Source organism: Diabrotica virgifera, chromosome 8 (genome assembly GCF_917563875.1).
Source record: "Diabrotica virgifera virgifera chromosome 8, PGI_DIABVI_V3a".
Classification (NCBI taxonomy): domain Eukaryota; kingdom Metazoa; phylum Arthropoda; class Insecta; order Coleoptera; family Chrysomelidae; genus Diabrotica; species Diabrotica virgifera.
This window is the reverse complement of record NC_065450.1, coordinates 141,067,767-141,087,777: the sequence shown is the minus strand read 5'-3', so window position 1 is coordinate 141,087,777 and position 20,011 is coordinate 141,067,767. Positions and strand designations below refer to the sequence as shown.

Sequence of the window (20,011 nt, the reverse complement as noted above, 5' to 3'; positions counted from 1 at the left end):
ATGATGAACGGAACTCAACTGATTTATTCTATTACAATAAAAATACGTACCTTTGGACGCTATTACTAAAAAAATAATGATTTACAAGCATGTGCAGGTTATAATAAGTATTATTATTAATGGAAAAGGTGCAGCTATGATATATAGAAAATTTAGCCCGGGTACAAAAGGGTACAAGTAATTGCCACCCTTCCAAAGTTTCAAAACGAAGAAAATTTCCTTGGTTCATCATAAAAACTTTTTTTAATATTGTTTGATTATTAGATAGATTTATTGGATTAGAAAAAATGAGCACTTACCAGCATAACCATCTTCAACAATTGATCTTTAAAAATTAAGGAAAACATTAATTTCGTGTGATTGAAATTATGTACGGAATTCAACTGATTTATTCTATTACAATACTTTTACGTACTTTCTATTACGTACTTTTGGGCTCTATTACTTAACGATGGGTTATGTTAGACATAAACAAATATTAGAGTAGCATGTTTTGGGGTATTGTTTACAATATTCAAATAATAATTGTTTTAATTTTGAATATGACTTTTGTCCACCTAGCTAGACTCATCGACACACTGTGCAGCGGGGTAATATTATTGGAAATGTGTACTAAATACACAAGGGATCATTCCATAAAACAGGTAGATCCCTTGTTAATAGAATTTCACACATTTCACCTTAATGACTCTCTTAGTTCGATTGCATCGGTATATGTATGTATAATTGTATGTATTATCCAAACATTTTATATATTTTGTATGTTTCTTACAATAACACTGTCAAAATATTCCTAAGCTCAGTAAATCGACTACATTGATGATGTGCAATGGAATTGTTAGGAAAAAAGAGATATATTAGACATACAATAATAATAAAAACATTTTTTGCGTTATTAAATACATTATAACCGACAATATGCTACCGCAAAAACTATTACATAATTAAAATAATTGAGGATGGTTGGCATTGCTTATCAATGGGTAATTTTTTTTCTCGCTAGTTGTGTGAATTATTTTATGTCATAAGGTCAAATTAGCGTTCTAGAAGAATGCAAATTTATATAGTTACGTAGAGATTCTACCAATAAAAAATAATACCTTTTTTGTTTGAACAACAATTCTATGTAACTGCATTCTATATTGTGCATTCTGAAATCACATATTTTTATTGCAAAAGCTAAAATCATTACTGTTACCAGTATTATTGTACAAGCTGTTCTGGATTTCTGCCCAATATTAGGTTTGTTCTAGCATCAGTTTCAAATAGTGGACCAGCGCGAGTAGAGAGGATAGCACTGGTGACTGTATTATGTTCTCTCACTGACCAACTGTTTGCTGACGGTTTCTGACTAGTTTGACTGTTTGCTAGAACAAACCTATTATTTTACTTATTACATGCGTCTTTTATACAATGCTCCCAGAACGAAATGAACGATATTTCTTTGACCTAACATAAATATCAGAAATTATCACCTGCTATTTCTGCTATTCTGTCAAAAAATATACAAAAACTATAGAGGAATCACCTTGCTAAATGTGACATATAAGGTCATGACGGGAATAATAAAGAACAGACTAACAGAGCATACCGAAAAAATCATAGGAAATTACCAATATGGATTCAGAAAAGAAAAATCGACGATAGACGCTATTCACATAATAAGACAAATCACGGAAAAGGCATATGAACACAACATGGAACTGCATATGCTTTTTGTGGATTTTAAACAGGCCTTCGATAAACTAAAAAGAGGAGAACTAATAGAAGATCTAACACGCATAAAAATACCAGGCAAATTAATACAGTTAATCAAAATGACAATGAAAGAGGCACAAGCAGTAATATATTTAGGTCAAAAGACAACAGAGAAGATTAGGGTCCAAAACGGAGTCAGACAAGGGGGTGCCCTGTCAACTGAGTTATTCATTACAGCTCTAGATTGTGCAATAAAAGAAGTAACAAATAACGGAATAATTAATAAAAATGCAGTACAAATAGTAGGTTATGCAGATGATATCGTTATAATAGCCCGGGACAAAAGATCATTAATTAAGGCATTCTCTGAAATAGAAAAAGGGGCAAAAAGAAGAGGACTAGACATAAATATGGAAAAAACAAAGTACATAAACGCAAGCAGATTCAAGAAAACAAGACTAACACAAATGATAATAGATAATTACAGATTTGAGGAAGTAGATACATTCAAATACTTGGGAACGATGATTAGTAGAGATAATGAAAGAATAGACCTGAAACAGAAACTACAAGCAGGAAATAGAGCTTACCACAAAGATAAAAAAATAATAAAAGATAAAAAATTAAGCAGAAATACAAAGATGCAAATATATAAGACTACCATAAGGCCAGTGGTAATGTATGCCATAGAAACCAACACCCTAACGTTAAAAGAAGAAGAACAACTGAAAGTATTTGAAAGAAAAATAATGTGCAACATTCTGGGACCAAAAGTAATAAATGAAAACGAAAGAAGACCCTGGATGAACCACGAAATAGAACAATGGATGGAAAGAGAAAACATAGTGAAAGAAGCAAAAGCACGAAGAATAAGGTGGTATGGTCATATAAGTAGAAAAAGTGAAGATGATCCCATTAAAGTTATTACCAACTGGATACCCCCTGAGACAAGAGCACGAGGCAGACCAAAAGCAAGATGGAAACAGCAAGTCGAAAACGATTTAAGAGTTATGGGAATTTGAAACTGGAAAAAAAAAGACTGAGAACCGAAATGAGTGGAGAAAAGTAGTGACGGAAACGAAGACACACCAGAAGCTTTGAGGAGACAGATTAGAAGAAAAGTGGACTGATCTCCCATGTCTTAACGGATCATTAAAGTGAAAAACAGCTATAACTTCCACGGGAGTGTACAGCTTATATACATATACAATTCATCTTTATTATGAACAGTTCTGTGAAGCCATTTTCTTCTTTAAGTGTCTTGTTTTCCAAAAACATTGGCGACCAGTCGCTCATCTTTAATTTGTCCGCAGTGGACGTAAATAGTGTCGTTATTCTGACTTCATATCACTGGCAGAGGTTCTTTTTGTAAACTATTTGTTTATTATTATGGTCTATTACCGCTGACATAAGTATATGTAAATCATCTGTATCCGTTGCAAGCAAAACTGTATCATCAACATATCTTCAGTTGTTGACGACTGCTCCGTTGGCAATTATACCTTCTGTTCTGTCTTCCACAGCTTCTCCAAAAACCTATATAAAATAAACAAAAGCGGAAAGAGCACACATCCCTGTCGAACTTGTCTCATAATAGGACCTTCTTCGGACGTCTGACCTTTAATTCTAACGTCAGCTGTCTGATTCCAGTACAAACCAGCTATCATCCGAATGTCTCGTACATCTATAGCTATGTGATTCAAAATAACAATTAATTCTGGTGTCTAACAGTGTCAAATGGTTTCTCGTAGTACAAAGCAGGCATATGCATCAATATTTTCATGTCGACATCTCTGTATGAGAACCTAGATGCCAAATGACGCCTCTTTTGTATCAAAAACTACTGCGATTTGCCAATGTTTTTCCCATGTGGTATATATTCTGGGGTGAATGATTTTCTGAAATAACTTTAGTACATGACTCAATAAACTAATTGTTCTGTATTCTTTGTAATAGTTGCTCTTAGCCTTCGTAGGCATCACCACGAATGTCGATTTAAACCAATCTCTGTTAAAAAGTGCTTAAGATTGACTTAAGTCCTTTTGATTTTGAATGATTTTAAAATGATGAATTTTTAGGTTATTTAAAGTCTTCAGATGTTGCTGGTTGCTTACTATGCTCAATTATTTAAAATAAAAAAGTTAAGATAAAAAATTAAGAAGTAGTAGCAATCAGTTTATTAATAATTTTTGATACAGTTTTAAAAATAGCAAACTATTTTGTTTTGACCAGATTTATTCTTTGATTATATACCAAAATTTAAGTGCAAATTTTGTATCTACCTGGAGAGAGAGCAGAGCAGTGTAACAAATTAAAGCAAAAGAAAGTAGTATCTGCAAATATGGATAATAAACTTAAATAATAATTTACAGAATTTTTACCTACATTATTTATTTTTCAAAATAAATAAATAAAACGTAGGTAGTTTGATCACATTTGTCGTATTTATGATTTTCCAAAATTTATATCGGTCAAACAGGTTGAATTTTAAAGACAGAATCAGTGAACACAAAAATCACACAATAAAACATATTTAAAATAAAAAACCTCATTTCCTCTAAATATCTAGAAAGTACATGTTGTACCCTAATCAGTATATTTTTTACAACAGTATTGTAAAATTAACTATAAGTATAAAAATAACATAAGATTAGTCAAAAGGAAAAACAGCAGAAAAATGTGTTTTGGTATATAATGAAAGAAAGATTAATTTGCACCCCCCAATTTTGAACTATGTAGCTGTATATAGGTGTTTTAATCCTAACAATTTTATTAAAGTAGAAAGAAGGTTTTGAATTGTAGCGTTACCTGTGGTACTAACTCATTTATATTACAGTATTTAACCATTGAAGTAGGCAGTAGTGATTAGAAAGCAGGTCCTAATGCTGACATTACAGTATAACGCTAATTCAGTGGTCATAGGAGATATAAAATTAAAATTTGATGATATTGAATATGTCAGGTCATTTAGTCAGTTTTCTAATATTGTGTATAACGCTTTCAGTAAACGGCATTTCATATCGAATGAACATTTTTCTAATTACAAGTACATATAAATAAATATTAAACGATAAAATAAACAGTACTGAAATGTATATTTCATATTGACATGAAATTTGGCAGGCACATAGCTAACAAGTCAAAGAAAAAAAGTGATATTGTGCCGATGTGTGCTTTTCCCCTGGGGGTGCGTTTCACCCCTTCTCGGGGGTGAAAAATATATGTCCAAAATAAGTCCGGAAATGGATAAACTGACTAATTTTAAGCAACTTTTGTTCTATAGAGTTTTTTCATCAAGTCAATATTTTTCGAGTTATTTGCGAGTGAATATGTGTATTTTTCAACATAACCACGTTTTTAGACGGTTTTTCGCAAATAACCCAAAAAGTAAGTATTTTTTGGAAAAAAACATTCTTAGTAAAAATATAGCCTGTAAAAAAGTGAAAAAAAAATGGTGTATATATTAGGTCTCTAGACCGAGTCTAGAGTTACAGCTCTATGAAAGTCGAAGCAGAGTTACAGCTAATGAAAAATAACTTCATATTTGTCAAATTCCAAATGGAATATTTTAACGGCAAATAACCAAAAAACGAATCACGGGAAACACTTTTTGGGGAAAACTCATTACATACCACTTTTTTAAAGTGTTTAAAAAACCTTTAGTTTTGTTTAATAAAAAAAATTTCTAGCCTCAAAAGTAAACAATTTACGCTCAAAATAAGGTTGGTCTTTTTTTTTGGTAAAAAAATCGGGAAAATCAACCCTTAATTAGCATCTCAAATGAACTTAATCGTTACCAATTCACAAGTTGCTTTACTCGTGTATGTATTGTTTATATTATCTGTAAGTTTCTTCGGTTCAAAGTCCTTATTTTTGAAAGGGCGGTAGTTGAAAGGACTTGAACGAGTCTCTAATCGCGAGTGATTTTGAACAGCCATATCTTAACCAATTTTTGTCTTATAGAAAAACAAAAAAATAAAAAATTTTCGGAAAAGCAAATCAGACTTTTCTGCGTTTTCAGATTTTTGGTATTTCCAATAATTTTTAAGTTATTTTGAAAAAATAAATTTTTTTTAAAATCTTACTTTGAAACCAAATTTTCTCAAAAATAAGCACTTTGAATCGATGAAACTTACAAATCTTATAAACACAACATAAGTAAAGCAACTTGTGAAGAGGTAACGATTATTTAAGTTGCTAATTAGGGGGTGATTTTCCCGATTTTTTTGCCAAAACAAAAGGGACCAACTTTATATTGAGCGTAATTTGCTTACATTTGATGCTAGAAACTTTTTTTATAAAAGCAGAAATAAAGTATTTTTTAAACGCTTTAAAAAAGTTGTAATGAGTTTACCCCAAAAAGGGCTTCATTTTTGGATATTTCACGTTGAAATAATCTATTTGGAATTTGGCGAATATGAACCTATTTTTCATTAGCTATAACTCTGCTTTACTCTGCTACTAGGTTTAGAGATCTCATGCATGCATCACTTTTTTCAGTTTTTTACAGGCTATATTTTTGCTAAGAGTGTTTCTTTCGATAAAATACTTACTATTTAAGTTATTTCCGAAAAACAGTATAAAAAACGTGGTTATAGACCGTGTGTAGAACAAAAGTTGCTTAAAATTAGTCAGTTTATCCATTTCCGGACTTATTTTGAACGCATATTATCCACCCCTGAGTAGGAGTGAAATTCACCCCAGGGAAAAAGCACACATCGGCACAATATCACTTTTTTTCTTTTGCATGTTAGCTATGCGTATGGCAAATTGCATGTCAATCCAAGCGATTCTTTACAATATGACTTTTTTTCTTTGACATGTTAGCTATGCGTATCGCAAATTTCATGTCATTCCAATCGGTTCTTTAAAATTTACAGCAAAAACCGTGAATGAACGTACTAATACAAATTTGATGCATACGCATTTCAGTACTGTTTAAATATATATTTATATAATAATCAGGTACTTCAGCGTATATCAGTAGAATGTAAAATGCACACAACGAGGAATGAACTTGCTATAACTTTTGTGACCACAATTATTGTTAAATCCAGAGCATGACGGTCTAATTTTTGATGTTGTTATCGACGAATGAGAACGACAGACTGAGGGTTTTAAATCTAGAACATTAAACAAATGTTAGGGCGTTTACTTTTTTATGTGCGAACCCTGAATGTATCTTTGATGATATCTGATAAATTAAGCACCTGTGTTATATAAGTGAGAAACCTTGTGCAAACACAAAATATGGTTTCCTAGATAGTTATTTATTTTATTTATTTCATTTTGTGAAAATGCTCGTTTCTATTCAATTATAGTTAATATTTAACTCTAAAATCAGTACATGACAGAAAGTAACGTTTATTGTTGCATTTTTGGTTATCTTTTTTATTGGTTAATTTGTTCTCTGTTCAAGATGGATATAATAAACAAGATAATAATTACAATCCTATAATAATAAATTGTTTTTTGAGAAAAAAACTTTCCAGTAAGAGGTCGCATCAGTATTTCTTTCCTAATGCCATCTGTGGATCAATGGTATTACTCTAACATGTGGATTTACTAGCTCTTAAATGAGCTGGTTCGAATGGTCTACTGTACAACTTTGATTTCTACATGCAAAATTATTTTAGTGAGCAACCATGATGTATTTGTTGTACTGTAGACTGTAGGGCATGTTCAATTGGACTATGACCATTTAATTTTCAGCATTCCTTTGCATAATCTTTTTTGGTTTTCTCTTAACAATTGTATAATTTTAAATTATTTCCAATTATGTATGTGAATATTTTTTTGGTTGTAATTACTCTGAATAATCTTTCCTAAAGCTTGTAAATTTCAGTATATGGTTACTATACAGCGTAGCGAGAAAGTATGGAAACATGGTAATTTCTCGGAAACTGCTTGAACGATTTTAATAAATTTTGGTGGGTAAGGGTTTTCTAATACGGCCGATATTATAGTGGTAATTACATTGTTGTCAAATCTTCCGTTTTTTTGGAGATCTAATGAACTTCCTTATTTTAAATGGAACATCCTGTATATTTTTTGCGTTTTGAAGTCCTTAAGAAATACTGATTATTTTTTATATTATATTCCCTATACCTAAATGCCACATTTTCAGAGTTATTGCTACATTTCTTAAAAAAAAATAAATATAAAAATCAAATTTTTCGGCCCGGGTTGACATTATTTTAGGTTCTTTGGATCATTAGGAGCAAAAAAGGTCTTTCGTAATTTTTCTGTTATAAATAGTTATAAACAATTTAAAACTGAAAAAAAAATCGAAAAATGACGATTTTCTAGGTTCAAAAACACAAGTAAAAAATATTATTTTTGAAATTACGAAATGCTAAAATTCAAGTTCAAATCTTATTGTATCAGATACCGATAAGTGATTTGGTCTTATACGCAAAAAATGCTCATGAGATTTACAGAAAAACGGAAGATCTGACAACAATGTAATTACCACTATATTATCGGCTACATTAGAACATCGAAAAAAAGCGACTTCTAAAATAAAATTAATAATAATATAATGCTCATTAACCACCTTTCAAAGGGCGAAGAAAATAAGCACCTAGGTGGATAAACTTCCGCATGTACAACATCCCAATGAAGTCAGCCAAGTCGGCTTCTAAATAGAGGGTTTCAGGGAGCTAGGAACAAGGTTTATTTGCTATTCAGGATCAGGTCATGCCAACCAAAACTTACCTGAAATAAATTGTTAAAGACTCTAATATCCATAACGACAAATGCCATATGCCATCAAGCTCAAGACACCAGAGGGTCATCTTACCGAGGGATGCCAGGCATTTCCTGCAACAGAATATAAGGAACTCAACAGGAAATATGTTTCATCGAGAGATATCTAACAAAACGGGACTTCTCCAAACCAACCATCTCCCGCATTATTAAGAAGTCCCTAGTAGCGTTCTTGAGAATGACAACTTCAGGCTCTACTGGGACCGAATTACAATAACAATAATATGTGCAAAGTACAGAGATCTTGAGATACAAATAAGGAGACAATGGAGAATGCGAAATACTCATACGATACCTCTCAACATCCAGATGTATACAAAAATTTTGTAATTGTATTTGTAATTTTGTGGATCTGTTTTTGAATTATGTTTTGCATATATTAATGGTGGTACATTTCTCTGCTTCAGATTTTTTATTAAATGTGTTGTTGTTGGAAAAAAACTTGTTCCTTGTTTACTTGATATTGTTGGAAATCCGTAGCGATATCCATTATGAGCGTTATTGATATCAATACTTCAGTTGACTATATTATGGCATCATTAAAAAGAATAAATATTACCATACAAAAATGCTGCATAAACGTTCTTTTCTAGTTTTTCTAATCATCCCAGCGCTTAAATATTTCTTTAGCCAGTTTAATAATTCGAACGCTCGGTATAATTTAGTTTGTAAAGTTGGTAATAACGAATGACTTATATTTATAAAGTTGGCACTGATATAACAATCGTATGTGTTTAGTTAGAATGTTTATTTTTGAAATTTGACATATCCATAGAAGAATATCACAAGATAGTCAAATATTATATACGAGGCTTGCTCAATTGAAACCAATCTTTGTCCCAGAAAAACTTCATTGGCAAATATATATATACAAATAATTAACACTACAATTAAGGCACATATCCCATTGTTTTACTAACCGATCTATATCCTGTTTAAAAACTTCTTGTGGCTGTTTGTTCAATATCAAATATTCATAATTTATATCCGATATTAAACAGTATATTTTTATCATTCCGTAGATCACATGAAATAATTTGTTATTATATTTACACATGTGGACTACTAATTTCGATAATGATTTACCAATCGTAAACAATATAATTTGGAAATGATACAAAATCGCTGCCTAAAGTAAAACTAATTACCTTTGTTAGATGTTAGTCGAGGAAATAAAGCTGGAAAAATGGCAAAACCTCGCAATTTTTTCGTCCAGCATCGATTTGTACAAAAATTTGGGGTTAGGCTCATTTCACCCTCTAGTTCATTTTCTACATTGAGCCGTTGTACGCTTTTGGTTTTTTAAGGGTGAAAACCACCCCTAATTGTAAAAAATTATAAAATAACATTTTAAACATTAATATTGTCAACATTTGCTTCTTATTAGTTACATAATGATTATTTTGTGCTTTAAGATATAATATCACAATATTTCAACCCTTAAAACCACCCTTGTTGGAGCTATATATGAAAAGTTTACTTATACTAAAAGAATAATTTCGGCTTGCATCAATCTACATAAAAATTTGAGGTTAATATCATCTTACCCTGTACTTCATATTCTATATCATGCTCAAGGGCGTTGATTATTTTTAGGGGTGTAAACTGCCCTTATTGTCAAAAATTATATAAAAACATTGTAAACTTTAATATAGGTAAAATTTGGTTTTGAACGGTTAAATAATGATTGTTTTATGCTTTAGGATATAATATCATAATATTTCAACCCTCAAAAACTACCCTTAATAACATTGCAATTTTTATAAGTAGACAATTTAATAGATCTATACAGAAAAAAAGTAGAATTAAAGAATTACAAAAACATTTATTTACACAAAAATACGAATTTACAAATATATAAAAATACACAAACAAATAGTTTTTTAGTCATCCAGTGTACGAATCGGCTCTGTGGTATTATATAAGTACATTGAAAATACTCTATAAGGGCACTATTCGAATTTTTCGAAAAAAAAATTAGTTTTATAAACATAGCTCCTTCATTTTTGGCGATAAAAAGTTTTTTCAATAATAGTTTTGTAGTATTTTTAAAGAGTAATAAGACTGTGTAAATTAAATTCCGTAAGATCCCTTAATTTTTAATTGAGGTGGGTTTAAAGGGCTCAAATAAGGGGATGTTTGCTCGTAAATGTATGTTTTAAACAGCTATATCTCGCTAACTCTTCACTGAAATGAAAATCTATGCACAAGTAAATTAGCTATTTAAAAAGCTACAATTTAGTAGTCTATTATTTTTTTCGTATCTTTAGTATTTTCGGAGATATTTTGAAGAAAATGATAAAAAATGCAAAATTGCAAAAAATCATTTTTTCTTTAAACTCCAATTTTTCTAAAATTAGGCCTTTTAAATAGGTCAAACTTCTTGAGTGTATTGATAATATAAGTATAAAAGGAATTACAGAAAGGCGAAGACCAATTTTTAGTTACAAGGGTAGTTAGGGGGTTGTTTTCACTGTTTTTTCGTAGAAAAAAATAGTTACCGACATTTTTTTGATCATAAGTTGCTCAATTTTTTTGCTAGAAACTTTTTATTATTTTTTTTTTGAAAGATCTTATTGTATGCTTGAAAAAACATCATGTAAGTTTTTCTGGAAAAATGCAAAATTTTCACCTTATTTGGCTTTGATTATTTCAAATTATGCATTTGACGAAAAAAGCTAACCTTTAACATGCCGTATCTCGGTTTGTATTGGTCGTAAAAATATTATGGAAAAACAGTTTCGTTTGTGTTACTAAAAGTTACAATTTTGATATCTACAGTTTTTTTTTATTAAATGCATATTTTTCGAGTTGTTCTCAAAAAACCCTCTAAAAAAGTCGATTTTTCCGTCGAAAAACTGTTACTTTCAACCACGAATAACTCGAAAAATATTAGTTTTACGAAGAAAATGTAAACAACATTGTTTCTTAAAATTACTTTTTACATCGATTTACATGGTTAAAATGTAATAAAAAATTCCCACCCCCGAGATGGGGTGGCAACTACCCCCAAGGTTTTTAGCGTACAGCAGCATGGTATAGAAAATGATCCTTGGACTATTCCCTACCTTCTGTGAAAATTTCAAGTAAATCCATGCTGGACGAAAAAATTGCGAGCCAAAATGCTTCATTTCCTCGACTATGTACGAAAACTGGGGCCTCGTGTAAACGATGACCCAAAATTAGCTTCTATAAAACTATGATATCTCAGCGAAAGGGCGTAGTCTCATTTTAATTTTCATACGAACCACATATCGGTACAGCAACGTTCTCCCGGGGTTTAGGTACCCTAGTGTCATTCTCTATCAAGAAATCATCTAAGTGCATTTTGGTGTTTCAATAATAGACGATAGATCTCCAGCTGAGCCCCAAGATTAGACACTGTTGCTCGCAGAATTCTTTTACAGCATTGTGTACTTCTTCGTCCTACTGAAAACGATTACCTCTTATCGCCTTTTTCAGTAGCCCAAAATTGTGAAAATGACAAGGCGATAAATCGGGATCCTAAGGTGGATGCTCTAATATCCTCCATTTCGTTCGTAATACATTTTTCTTCGTACTTTGGCAACCTGAGGCCGAGCATTGTCGTACAGGGAAGACACTGGATGTTTTCGTCATATTGTTTCATGAAGCTTGTTCAAAGTTTCATTACACTACACAGGTTTATGTTGATGTACACTCTAGTTACTGTAAACTGTATGAGCAAGGGTCCTTCATAGTCGAAAAAAAAATGTTAGAAAAATTTAATGATCACATGCTGATAACGTTTGGACGGATTGTTTATAACAAACGCTTATTTTTAGGTCATAATATCGCAGTCAAATACAAATGATAGGCACTGATCAGGGTGACGTTTACCAACATAATTAACATTGCAAAAGATCACTTGAGTGATTACAATTATTGTTTCCAAGTCTAACCTGACTAAAGATTTGTTTCAATTGAACAAGCGTATAGTTCTTCATGTAAATTATAATTGTTTAAAGAAGAGAAATAATATATTCACCAAAAAATATATTTAAATAATTTAAAAAAAAATTGCATTGAAGTTAATAAATGGGTTTCATCTATTTTAGTATGTTGTAATTGAAATGAATAATCTCGTTGGTTAATAATAAATAAGGTTATTTTTCTGGCTTTTTGTTAATTGATAAATAGTGAGAAAGTATTTGTTTCTAATTTTTTTCACATTTAATTTGTTACGTCGCGTCGTTTGTATCTTTCAGTACTGACATCCGAAAATATTGGTAAAATTTCTTTCTACCAATTCCTCTTTTTCCGTCGTTTTTGAGTATTCACTGTAGTAGCCAGTATCTGCTGTCTCTCATTATATGCCCCATATATTCAAGTTTTCTTTTTTTTATCATCTTCATCAAGTCATCTTCGCCTTGACCTATTCTGTTTACGATTTCTGTTTGAAATGCGTTAAACCCATGATATTTTTAGCATTCTACGATATGACCACATCTCGAAGGCTTCTAATTTGTTTCCTTGTGTGAAACCTTCATGATCCAGGTTTCACATCCATATAGTAATACAGGATACACATAACATTTTAGGAACTTGATCCTTAGTTGTAAATTCAGCTGAGACTTGCTCAGTATAGATCTAAGTTTCATAAATGCTGCTCTTGCAATTTCTATCCGAGTTATAATTTCTTAATGAGGATTAGTGTCTCATTTATCCAACATCCTAAGTATTTAAAATGGTTAATTTTTAAAATAAAATAAAATTGTATACCATTTTTATTCAGTTGCAATGCGAAGGCAAAACTGTCTTATTTTTCACTTAGAACAGAGAGCGCAAACCAGCAATCTAAATCGACGATTTTCGACTCTGTTTTAGACCAGGGCGCATCTGTAAAAATATTAGTACATTTGGACATTGAGAGGTGACTCAAATTTTTTTGCAGAAATTGCTTGAAAATAACTCAAATAATAATATTTCAGTTATCCTCCCTCTCAAAAAGGTCCGGAACATTGTTTAAATAATTAAAATGTCAAAAAATGAAGGAAAAATTCGATTTTTGTCTTGGTTTTTTGATTATAACTTTAAAAGTATTCATTTCCGAGAAAAGTTGTACTGACATAACAGTTGCGTAATAAAATTTTCCACAATATAGACTTGGTTAAAAATTTAAAAAATAGTCACCCTTGTTGTAAAATAGCAATAATTGCGAAAAAAACATACAAAAACCATTGATGGATTCGACCGTTACTTGATGGAAGTTCATTTTATCTCACAATAAAACACTGAAAAACGTTTGTTTTCTATACTTCCACAAAATATTCCACTATCAGATATATTTATGAACCAACTTGAAACAATTTCTAAACACCCCGTATTTAAACAGTTCTTATATTGGTGGAGATACGTGGATGACATACTAGCCTGCTTTACAGGAACTAACAGACAACTTGACCAATTTCTATCATACATTAATTCACTTCATAGTAATATTGAGTTCACAATAGAAACAGAACAGAATAATTCCATAAACTTTCTAGATGTAACGATTACCAGACTACACAACAAACATGAGTTCTCCGTATATCATAAACCTACCCATACTGACACAACTATACACAATTCATCATCCCATCCTACACAACACAAATTAGCAGCCTACCATAGCATGATACATAGACTGACAGAAATTCCTATGACAAAAAATAACTTCGAGACAGAACTAAATATCATTAGACAAATAGCAGTAAACAATGGCTATAACGAACAAACAGTTAACAACATTTTAAACCAAAAACTCCATAAGAAAGCCTTGAAATTAGTGTATCCATCACCACAGAAAGAACCCAGTACCTTCTGCTCTCTCACATATACTGGCAAAATAACAACAAAAATAGCCAGATACATAAAAAAGAAAGGAATAACACCAGCTTTCAGAACTAACAACAACTTAAGCAAACATATTAAAAACAATAAAAGCAAAAGAGAAAGCAACTACAGAGTGGTGTGTACAAACTAACTTGTGGTGATTGTCCGAAAACTTACATCGGTCAAACTGGCAGAACTTTTGACAAACGGATAGCAGAACACAAAAGGGCTTTCAACAATAGAAAACAGACACTTCTACATACGCACTTCACCTTCTAGATCATAATCATTCTTTCAATGAAGAGTTTCAAATTCTACATATTCAAAATAAAGGCCTTAAGCTATCACTTTTAGAATCAATGGAAATTAATAAATTGAAAAATACAGATATAATTCTGAATGACCAACTCGAGACAAACAGCTCCCCACTCCTCAACCTCTTCAGTTAAAGACTTAAAAAGGCAAACACATTGTAAAATATATCACTTGAGAAAGGCACTTTGCCGAAACAGCTGTAGTAATAACATAGTTGTAATAAATTTTGTGGAAGTATAGAAAACAAACGTTTTTCAGTGTTTTATTGTGAGATACAAAAACCAGTATTCGCATTTTACAGTTTTCAACCATTTGCGCTAAACTTAAGACATTCATATTTTATCCAGAAAAACTTTATGATATAGTAAAACAACACTGTAAATTTCATTAAGATCGATTTAATAGATTTTGCAAAATAAATTTTACAATCCAGCTTTCGCAAAAAAAATTAATTTTTTCAAAATGTTACAGGACTTAAAATAAAACAGATAGCAAGTTGAATTTTTTTTTGTGTATAGAAGTGTACTGTAACTTTCATTTGCAATTTGCAAAATTAAAATCGATTAATTACCACGGCGTCCAAAATTTTTTTTAAATAAACATTAATTATTGGTGCTACGCGCAGGACAGAGGATAGTTTGCCCTGATTGGGCATTTCAATGACCTTTGATAATGTTTAATACATTTTAATTTTTATTACATTTCGATATAAATAAATAAATTTGTTTATTGCAAAATAAAAACACATACTCTATCTTTTGAAATACCACTTTTTTTAGCAAAAACTTTTTTTGTTCATATATTTTAACTTAGAGAATAAAAGTTTATTATTTTTAAACATATGCAATTGTTTAAACAATATTTCACAAACAATAATAAAATTAGTTGGATTTTTGTGGAATTAAAATATTAAAATACAACAAAATATAGAGTAAGAAAATAATATATTAGATAAAGATTGGAAGAAATTTTGGTGGAAATCAACTTGTGTGAATCGAACACCGCTGTCCTGCGCGTAGCACCAAAAATTAATGTTTATTTAAAAAATTTCCTGACGCCGTGTTAATTAATCGATTTTAATTTTGCAAATTGTAAATGAAAGATACAGTACACTTCTATAAACGAAAAAAAATTCAATTTGCTATCTGCTTTATTTTCAGTCCTGCAACATTTTAAAAAAATTAATTTTTTTTGCGAAAGCTGGATTGCAAATTTATTTTGCAAAATCTATTAAACCGATCTTAATGAAATTTACAGTGTTATTTTACTATATCTTAAGGTTGTTCTGGGTAAAATATGAAGGTCCTAAGTGTAGCGTAAATGGTTGAAAAACATAAAATGCAAATACTTGTTTTTGTATGGGTTTTTTCGCAATTATTGCTATTTTGCAACAAGGGTGACTATTTTTTAAATTTTCAACCAATTCTGTGTTGTAGGAAATTTAATTACGCAACTTTTATGTCAGTACAACTTTTCTTAGAAATGAATAGTTTTAAAGTTATAATCAAAAAACCAATAAAAAAATCGAATTTTTCCTTCATATTTTGACATTTTGATTATTTAAACAATGTTCCGGACCATTTTGAGTGGGAGGATAACTCAAATATTATTATACGAGTTATTTTCAAGCATTTTCTGCAAAAAAATTTGAGTCACCTCTCAACGTCCATCTCAAAACAGATGCGCCCTGGACTATTTGGAGTCATGATCAGAGGCATAGGTTTGCTGCTCTCTACCCCAAGTGACGAAACTCCGAGAGCTTATCCCCTCATTGCAACTGCCGTTTATGGAGAAGGTGTCTAGCGACATCTGGCAACTGAAAGTCAAAGTTTTCAACCTAATAATAATAGAAATATTAAAAATATTGAAAACTATTAAAAATATTCCTAAAAGATATTTAATTGAAAACTTATTGGACCATTTTCCTGCTAACACCTCCATGGCTTCTAAAAATTGCAAGCCAGATTTATGCTGAAGCGAGGAAGACAAGAGGGAATTCACAAACTTACAATTCACGACCCCGTCTGTTCAGCTGGTAAATTCCAACGGAAATGGACCTAGTTGCTCAAAGGAGTAAAACTAATATAAAATCAAATAAAAATGTATACCATTTTTATTCAGTTGCAAAGCGAAGGCAAAACTGTCTTATTTTTTACTTAGAACAGAGAGCGAAAACCAGCACTCTAAATCGACGATTTTCGACTCTAATTGGAGTCAGCATCAGAGTTTGCTGCTCTCTGCCCCAAGTAACGAAACCCGAGAGCTTTTGTAGTCGGTTAACTGGTAACCCTGGTTAACTTTTGTAGTCGGTTCATAGTTGACAATTAGTTGCATAGGACGTCTTGTTTACTGACCACAAGTAACTTTGTCTTTGATGTATTTATGCCAAGCCAGTTGTTGGAGCATTCTCTAGTGACTCGATCTATTAGTAATTAAAGATCTTCGATACTTTCAGCCATGATCGCTGTGTCATCTGCATATCTGATGTTGTTAATAGTTTCTCCCCCAATTCGAACTCCACATTTCCCTTCCGAGGCTTCGTTAAATATTCCTGAGTAAATATAAAAATCAAGTATAGCATTTTCCTTCCGAGGCTTCGTTAAATATTCCTGAGTAAATATAAAAATCAAGTATAGCAGCTAATAGTACAATTATTATCATGAACTTGTTTAATCAACGAGACAAATAAGGATTGGGTTGTAATATTAACCTTATTTATATTTTGAGTGTTAGCAATTGCAACATATTAAAATTAAATTGAACATCCTAATATTTTAAGATTGTTTTGAAAAGCATGTTTCTTGGCACTATTTGTAGCGAGTGGGTTTTCTAAGACAACATTTTAAATATTTTCAAAAAAGGATATGTCGCTTAGTAAATAAAACTCAGAATTCATTTCTGATACGTCTGCCCAAAAAGACGCTCACCTGAAACTATTATGTAATTATTTCTAAATATACTTCAGATTTAAATAAAACTGTTGTATGCTAAAATTACAAAGCAGGTGATGGAATCGACGGTAAAAGAAGAAACGAAGAAAAATTGATGTATTATACTGAGTGACATTAGAAGTGTTACACCCTGAAGGAATAATTTCTTAAACTTATTTTTTTTTTGGTAACGGAATGACTATATTTAAAGCATGCTATGATAACAATATCAATATTTTATCTTTTATACTTTTTGTAAAAATAAAATTATTGTATTCAGTGTAAGAAAATGCCTCGAGTTCGAAGACACCAAAAGTACCACCATGTTAGCGATTTTGACACCGGTAGAATTATTGCCTATAGAGATATGGGTTTGTGGTATCGAGAAATTGGTCCGTCGTGTTAATTATACGGCAATGACGGTAATGCTTGTGTGGATAAATGAAGTTAGACGAACACGAAAAAGACCAAGTGGTCAACCGAGGCGTACCACAGAGCGTCAAGATAGACGCTTCAGACTACTGGCTCTGCGAAACCGTTTTGCTACTACGCGTCAAATCCCTGACCAATCGTTTGGAGTATAAGGTAGACCTCTTAGTATGCGTACACTATACCGTCGCAATCGCGCCTTTGGACTGGTTTCATTTGGCCCACGATTAGTGCTTCCTTTAACTGGGAACCACTGTCATCAACGTTCGAATTGGTACAGATAATAAGCCGTGTGATGGATGACCGAAGTTATCTTTAACGTTTGAGTTAAAGTTAAGATAACTCTCAGGGATAACGATGCCCATAACTATTTACGTAAATTCGGTGTGATGTATCCGTTGCCGTTATGAGATAGTTATTTTTTCAACGTTAAAAGAGAAATAACATTTGAGTCACAAAGTTTGAAGTAACAAAGAGAACCTTATGTATAAATAGTACAAGTTGGAGTGAGTGCGAGAGATTGATCGGAACATGGCACAGACTTGACAGGATGGGAAGATAACCACTTATATTTTACCCTTATATTATTTTTAAGATTTTTAAAATTGTATTACCCTTATATTCTTAAATTATTAGCTTTACTTTTTATTGTTAATTATTGTTTTAATCTTACTATTACCTACGTGCTTTTAATTGTTATTTGAGGTCTATTTTTTTGATATTTTTAATTTTGTACTGCTTTATATTTGATATTAAATTAATAACATGCCCACAAAATCCTAGGACAACCTGAAGCAGCGTTCTTCGTTGAATATTCACTTTATTTCTGTCTAAAAACATGTCAAAAGATGAACCTAACCTTACATATCCTTACATAATTACAAAGTTATCTCATAACTTGGAGGTTTAACGTCGCGGTATAAAGTGACAGTTGATATATCAGATAACTCATGAACTGTCAAGAAATAACGCAAGTAGTTAAGTTAAATATGATACATCACACCAATTCGAGGATTATAACTTAACTACAGGATAACTTTACGTTAAAGATAACTTTGGTCATCCATCACAGGGCTGAATTACAGGATTGGATGGCAGAATGGCATAATGTAGGATTCAGCGATGAATCGCGATTTTGTTTAGGAATGCTTGATGGTAAGACGCCGACATGGAGAGTGACGGATTTGCTGTTGAGAGGCATGTACACAGGACAGTTGAATTAATGGTTTGGGAGGCTACTGCCTATGGTAGCCGATCACCACTTGTGTTTATTTGAGGCAGTATAATAGCTGCGTGTTATGTTGATGACATTTTACAAACCACTTTACTGCCTTATCTAGACGGCCGTCGAGACGCCCTTTTTCAGCAAGACAACACGCGTCCCTATATCGTTCGTCAAGCTAGAGATTTTCTCCAAGAAGCTGGCGTTAATGTTTTGCCGTGCCTACCCCGTTCACCGGATTTAAATCCTATCGAACATGTGTGGGATATGGTAGGAACTAGACTGTCCACTTTGCACCATCCTCCACAGACTCTGGCAGAGTTAATACATTAAGTTCAAGTTGCTTGGAACGAGGTGCCACAAGCAGACAAGCACAGGAGTGTATTCAGCTACAGGGTCACCAAACACGTTATTTTTTTATTACATGTTATTAAAAATTCTTGCCAACGTTATCGTTTCATTCTTAATGTTAATCGGGTTGCTAAAAAATTAAGTTTAAGAAATCATTCCTTCTGGGCGTAACACTTTTATCTTCATCAACCATGAAACTGCGAAATAGTAGTGTACAGTACAATAATTGCTTAATGTTATGGCTTGGAGAACCCGTCCCTTTTTGTTAATTTTAAATACATCGAATTCTCTTAATTAAATAAATAAATGGACTAGGAGACGATGTCTTACTTCTTTAGAATTTAAGAAAACCAATTTAATTGATTTGTGCAATTAATTTAAAACAAATTTAAGCGGAATAATGGTATTAAGCATAGTTTGTTTTTATATAATTTTAAAATTTAGTATTTTTCCTTTTACTTAT

General features: G+C 31.6%; 1 protein-coding gene across 2 annotated transcripts in view; it reads left to right on the top strand.

Moving 5' to 3' along the window:
• The window catches only part of LOC126889809 (uncharacterized), a 168,098-nt gene that overhangs the window by 83,385 nt on the left and 64,702 nt on the right, over window positions 1-20,011 (top strand). The window lies entirely within an intron of this gene.